This window comes from Sminthopsis crassicaudata, chromosome 2, assembly GCF_048593235.1.
Source record: "Sminthopsis crassicaudata isolate SCR6 chromosome 2, ASM4859323v1, whole genome shotgun sequence".
NCBI lineage: Eukaryota > Metazoa > Chordata > Mammalia > Dasyuromorphia > Dasyuridae > Sminthopsis > Sminthopsis crassicaudata.
The window spans coordinates 10,060,668-10,066,965 of NC_133618.1; the positions used below are offsets into that span (position 1 = coordinate 10,060,668).

At 37.4% G+C, this 6,298-nt stretch overlaps 1 long non-coding RNA gene across 1 annotated transcript in view; it reads left to right on the forward strand.

Annotated features, from left to right (window-relative positions):
* The window catches only part of LOC141553948 (uncharacterized), a 267,988-nt gene extending 267,142 nt beyond the window's left edge, over positions 1–846 (forward strand). The window contains exon 6 of the long non-coding RNA XR_012485730.1: positions 815–846. This is a non-coding gene — a long non-coding RNA (uncharacterized LOC141553948). The remainder of the gene's footprint in view (positions 1–814) is intronic.
* Positions 847–6,298: the final 5,452 nt, after the last annotated feature.

Consider the following 6,298-nt stretch of genomic DNA (forward strand, 5'->3'; position numbering starts at 1 on the left):
TATATATATATATATATATATATATGTGTGTGTGTGTGTGTGTGTGTGTGTGTGTGTGTGTGTGTGTGTGTGTGTGTGTGTGTATGTATATACAGCTATTCCCCATTTTGTTTCTAAGGGGTCTGATAAAGTTATCCTAAAGAAAGCTATGGGGATTTTTATTGTGTCCTATGATAGAGTGTTTGGAGAGTCTTCTCCAAAGAAATCTAACATCTTCATAATTTTCATAGGGCTTTACAGCAAGAAACTTGAAAAAATGCATTTGTCCCATTTTACAGATGAGGAAACCAAGATTCAGAAAGATTCAATGATTTTGCTCCAAGTTGAACTAACTAGTAGTTGTCAGAGGCAACTTTGGACTTTCCCTTAAGGGCTCTTTACAATATATCCATGACCCACTCTTCCTTCTAGTTGGGATGTTATGGGGATTTTTTTTATCCTGTCTCCTGATGGGTTGTATACATTTATGGAAGAATCAATAAAGAGGCTCTTGACTCTGAGGTGTTGCTGAGCTCATTTCTCACCCCATGCTGCGTGTGACTTCACAGCATCGAACATCACAGCTGGAATGTACGGCATTAATGCAAAGCAGACACATCTGGATTTCCTTATTCTCTGGAGAACTGCCTTGGCCCTTGTGCCTACTCCAGGATACATGAGCTCTGGGTACCAGGTTAAAGAATGAAATGTCCTAGAACACGGATTTCTAATAGATTCCCTCCTCCTTTTTCTTCTTCATGCTATTGAAAAGATGGAACAATTTGAAAAGTTGTGTGTGTTTCTTTTCTTTTTTTCTGTTTCCATGACGAACAAGAACTGGCAAAGCTTCTGACCAAGTCTTAGGGCAAGGATAATGCCCAGTGAAAAGAACAGGGTGAGTAGCATTTTCCCCCTTTGATGGCAATCCCAGCAATGGAAACATTCTTACCTTAGCAATATGTGTTCTTGCGTCAGGGAAATTTTTTTTTTAAATTCTGGGACAGAAATAAATCCTTTGGCAGTTATAAATACATCCAAAGAGACCCCCAAGGAAACCTGGAGTGAATTAGTCAATTGATGTCATACCGCAGTTGTTGGCATCTGTTGGCCTGGCTGGCTGTCAGAGTCTGTCTGATAACCTCCTCAGTGTCCAGTTCCTTTCTCCTTTCTTAGCTTCTCTCTCTCTTCCACTCTCTCTTTACCTCACCCCCCACTTCTCTTATCTTTCAGCTTTCAGAACCTTCTCATCTGATATTACTCACTTTCATGCTCTCATTTGCTGAAACAGCTAAGCATTTGGCCAGGAACTACTTTGGTTAACATCAAGGTATTATGGGAAAGAAGAATTCCTCTTTGAAGTAAAGGTTATCATAGCTCCAGAGATGAGATTTTGGAACATGTCTCACCTTTTATGTTAGTGAAGTGAAGGGACCACAGGTACAGAATGTTACATGTGCTGTCAGACATTTTGCCTTGTCCATTGTATTTGCTCACCTTTTTTTCTTTGCCAAGTGGCACTCTCCCATGTTCCTTCCCTAAGTCAGTATGTGTTGCATTCTGGAACCCCTGGGGTGACTACTACTCCAAGTTAAAGGTATCACTAAAATGATAACTTGTAATCATCGACTAATGTATATACACTTAGTAGTCAAAAAGTAAGTAAAGTTAGCTTTGAGTAAAGAAATTTACTGAAAAAAATCTAGTTATGGCCATTGTCACAAAACACTTTTCTCTCATGAAGCTGGGGTATGTCCTGCCATAAATCCATTCTGTGTAATTGGGAAGAATGAGAACAAATGTAATGTATACTGATGTAGAAGGAACAATGTAGTGAAAGGAGCTTGCTCCTCTGGAGTTGAAAGATCCTGATGTCTTTTCTTTTGAGGTCATCACCTTTCTTCTGAACCCACTAAATACACATGTACATGCTCACACATACAGGTGTGCAGAAACACACACACATACAAAGTGTCTCTCCTGGGCTGGTCAATTAAACATTTTTACTTCAACTGCTAAGGTTAATTCTTCCAAGGTTGGCTCTCTTCTCTACTGCCAGGAATTACACTGGCAAATATTACTTCTATTGTTTTGATTCTTTATTAAGGAGGGGGGAAGCATGCAATAAGTAATATTGGGAGAATACTTCTGTTACAATGGACCATGACCAAATGAGGAGAAAAATATCCTCTCCTGCCTTTACTCTTACTATAAAAGGCACAAAGGTAATCATCTCTTAAGAGTGGATTCTTGTAAAGGTGTCTTTCCTCTATTGGCTAAAATCACACTTCTTAGAGCTGCCTCCACTGACTGATTAGTATATATCTATGTTTCCTAAAGATACATCTAAAAGCTAAATCTTCCCACAAATTCCATCAAGGAAAAATTTCTGCAGTTCTCCTAAAAAGATAAAGTAAAAGCCTTTCTTGGGCTCAAGGTGATAATTACTCCTAGTTATCTTGACTACCTGCTTTTTATCTTATAATTTCATCATCTGGGTTTGAGGAAAATCAATTTTTCTGGAGCCATCCTGTGCAAACTCTTCAACCCTCAAATCCCACAGCAATTGTAAAAGCAGCCTTGTGAGGAATATGGCTAATTGAGAAACAAAAGTCATTAACAAATCATAGTGTAATAATTTTTTCATCATGTTATGATGCCAGAATCATGAGAACCATCAATAACTGTTGTCTAGGATTTACAGCTTTCTTTCTTTCTTTCTTTCTTTCTTTCTTTCTTTCTTTCTTTCTTTCTTTCTTTCTTTCTTTCTTTCTTTCTTTCTTTCTTTCTTTCTTTCTTTCTTTCTTTCTTTCTTTCTTTCTTTCTTTCTTTCTTTCTTTCTTTCTTTCTTTCTTTCTTTCTTTCTTTCTTTCTTTCTTTCTTTCTTTCTTTCTTTCTTTCTTTCTTTCTGGAAACAGACATAGATTAGGAACTTAATTCACTGAAGATTATGTAGGTAGTGAGTAGCAGAGAAAGTTCCTCTAACCTTGTGTTATAGATCTTTCCATTATTCCATACTACTTCTCATTTCCTTAGTAGTTTAGAAGTTTATGAAACACTTTCCTCACAACCAACAGATGAACTATATAGGCCTAAAATCATCTATTTTTCAGATAAGAAAAGCAAAGTTCTCAGAGAAAAATTGACCTTTCTACCTTAACTCAGCTAGGAGGGTGACAGAACTGAATCAAATCTTGGTCTCCTGACCCCGTGTTCAAGACTCTTTTCACTAAACCTCATAGAAAGCTCTTCAAGTAGTAACAGTTGGATTCACTTAACAAAACACCCATTTTGGAAGTTGTATTTTATGTTGCCAATGAGGAATGAGAGATTCAAGACCATGTCTCAAATATATGTATATGCTTCCAGGGGTATCAAAGGTATAGAAAAGATCACCTTTCCCACTATCTCTGCCAGGATCAAGCCATTTCCTAGATTCTTTCTTTGGTCTGTCCCTCCCTGTTTTTGTTGCAACAGGCTTTGCAAAGAGCTTTAAATTTTCTAGTCATAGTCAATAAGACAAAGGATTGAGATGAAAAACTGAACAGAGATCATGCTTTCTGACCATGTTGGTGAGTTTTTGTGTTCATGTGAGTTTCAATTTGTGGAAGGACTTAAGTTGTGGCCAACCTTTATTCCTTTCCAGGCTTTGTAGACTTCAAAGCTGTTCCCCTTATTTCTTTTGCCCTTGTTCTCAAGTCTCCCTCATTTCATAGTTCTTTTTTGTCTGTTGTCTTTCCCCAATTTGATTGTAACCTCCTCAAAGGCAAGGGAAGTTTTTCATTTTTCTTGTATTTGTCTTTCCAGGCATAGAGTAGATACTTATTAAATACTTCTTCCTCATTGCACTATAATAGCTCTGAAATTGAGTCACCTTGACAGTTGATAGAAAGAGAGATATATTCTAACATGCCATGCTAGCCTGAAGCTTTCTATTCCTTAATTCATAAAATAAAGGGTCTGTCATTTATAGCAGAATGTTGGAACTGGGCTGGGGTGTGTCTTATAACATGGAATATCACAACAGGTTAAGACATACAATGTTGGAATTATAGGAACTTTAGAATGGAGAATGACAGTTAGAAGGGAGATAAGAGTATTGAATGTCAAAGTTGGAAGGGCCTTTAGAAGCTAGAATATCAGAGATGAGAGAAATACACACACAAGGTTCGGCTTAGAAATTGGCTTAAGACATAATGTCAGAATTGGAAGAGATCTTTGGGACCATCTAGTATAACCTAATTAATATTACATTTCTGTTGCATTTGAAAAAATTATAAAGAACTTTTCTCCCAACAAGTCTGCATGATTTTTTTTTTTTGGAGGCTGGGGTTAGGTGACTTACCTAGGGTCTCCCAGCTAGGAAGTGTTAAGTGTCTGAGATCAGATTTGAACTCAGGTTCTCCTGAATTCAAGGCTGATGCTCTATCCACAGCACCAACTAGCTGCCCCAAGTCTGCATGACTAATAGGGTAAGCTCTATCAAGGCTAAGAAAGGTTAGGTAAATTTGCCAGGATCACACAGCTGGCCATCGTCACAGGAGGGTCTCCTGAGTCCAAGCCAAGCACTGTTTAGTGTAACTTTTTAAGTGTAACTAAATGAGGCCCATTGGTGTTACTAACTGATAGCACTGAACTCAGACCAAGTTGTGACAGACAAAGATAATGGAATAAACTAGAGGCAGATTCAGTCTTGTATTTTCTGTCTGAAGTAGGATTTGAACTCAGATCTGACACCACACAGCTGCTCTATCTTCCGTACCACCCAGCTTCCCCCTAAGTTTTCACTTCTCTCTCAGTGGGCTCAATGAGTACTTAACTCCAACTCTCATATAATTTGAATTCAAATCCCTCCACCATACTGATGGATCTGCTGTGGATAGACCTTTTGAGCTCATCAATATGTTTCCCAGACTGTAGTATCCAGAATGAAAAAAAGTATTCTGAATGGGGTGTGATGAAAACAGAGCCCAAAATAATAATGATAACAGCAACAACAACAACAACAATAATTATAATAAATAGTATAGAATCATCTCCTTTTCCTCTTTAAATGAAGCTTAAACTGTTATTAGTTTTCTGGACTATCTGATCTTACTGTTGAACTTGTCATCTTCTAAAGCCTCAAAACTTTTGATTCAGACTAACTTATTTATCTGTTCCATTCTTTCACCAATTAAAAAAAAAGATAATTGCCAAATATTAAATTGAAAGAGACCTTAACAGCAACTAGTCTAATCTGTATCTGAAATCAACCCCTATCAAAATATACTTGTTGAGAAATGCTCCTCCAGTTTCAATTTCAAGACATCTAGTGACAGGGAACTCTCCACCTCTTGAAGCAGCTCATTCCACATCTGGATAGTTCATTTGGTTAGGAAGTCATTTCGAGCATTGAGTCCTCAAATTGCTTCTAGTTCAATCCCTTGGGGCCAAACAGAACCAGTCTAATTTTTCCTTCATATGACAGTTCTCCAAATAGTTGGAAAAATATGTCCCTATTATGGTAATAAACTGCATTAGATATAGGGAGAAAGGAAAAGAAAAAACAAAGAGTCCCATTTCACTTGGTTTACAAAGTGTTTTCCTCAGGACAATGTGGAGAGAAAAGTAGTACAAATGTCATACTAATATTGACAGTTACAAAACAAGTTCAGAGAGTTTAAGAGTTCTTTAGGTAGCTAAAGTAGTATCAAAGGCAGAATTGAGCCTATGTGCCCTGACTCTAGTCACTTTAGGCCATTCCCTTGCCTTCCTGTAGCAAAAGGAAAGGAAGATTCCTGTTCTGCATGGATCCTAAAGTTTAATGCAGATGTGGAGATGAGAGACATCCTAGTGAAGACAAATCACATTAATATCCCTTCAGCTGAATCTGTGAAATGGATTTTTTGACCCAAGTGAAAACTTTTATATTTGTTATGATTACATTTCTCCTTATTAGAGATGTTCTTCTTTTTGGCTTTCCCAGGTTTTGGGGGACCTAGATTTCCCTCTCTGGTTTATAGCTCTCACTTCTCCTTAGGAATGCAAATATGATAATCTGTGATCACTTTGATCCTTTAATGTGGATGCTGCTAGATCCTGGGTAATACTTATTGTGGCTCCACCATATCTGAATTGATTTTTTCTAGCAGCTTGCAATATTTTTTCCTTTGTCTGATGGTTCTTGAACTTGGCCACTATATTTCTTGGCGTTTTGATTTTAGGGTCCTTTCAGTATGATCAATGAATTTTTTCAATGTCTATTTTACCCTCTGTTTCTAAAACATGGGCAGTTCTCTTTGATAATTTCCTGGAAAATAGTGTCAAGGTTCCTTTTTTC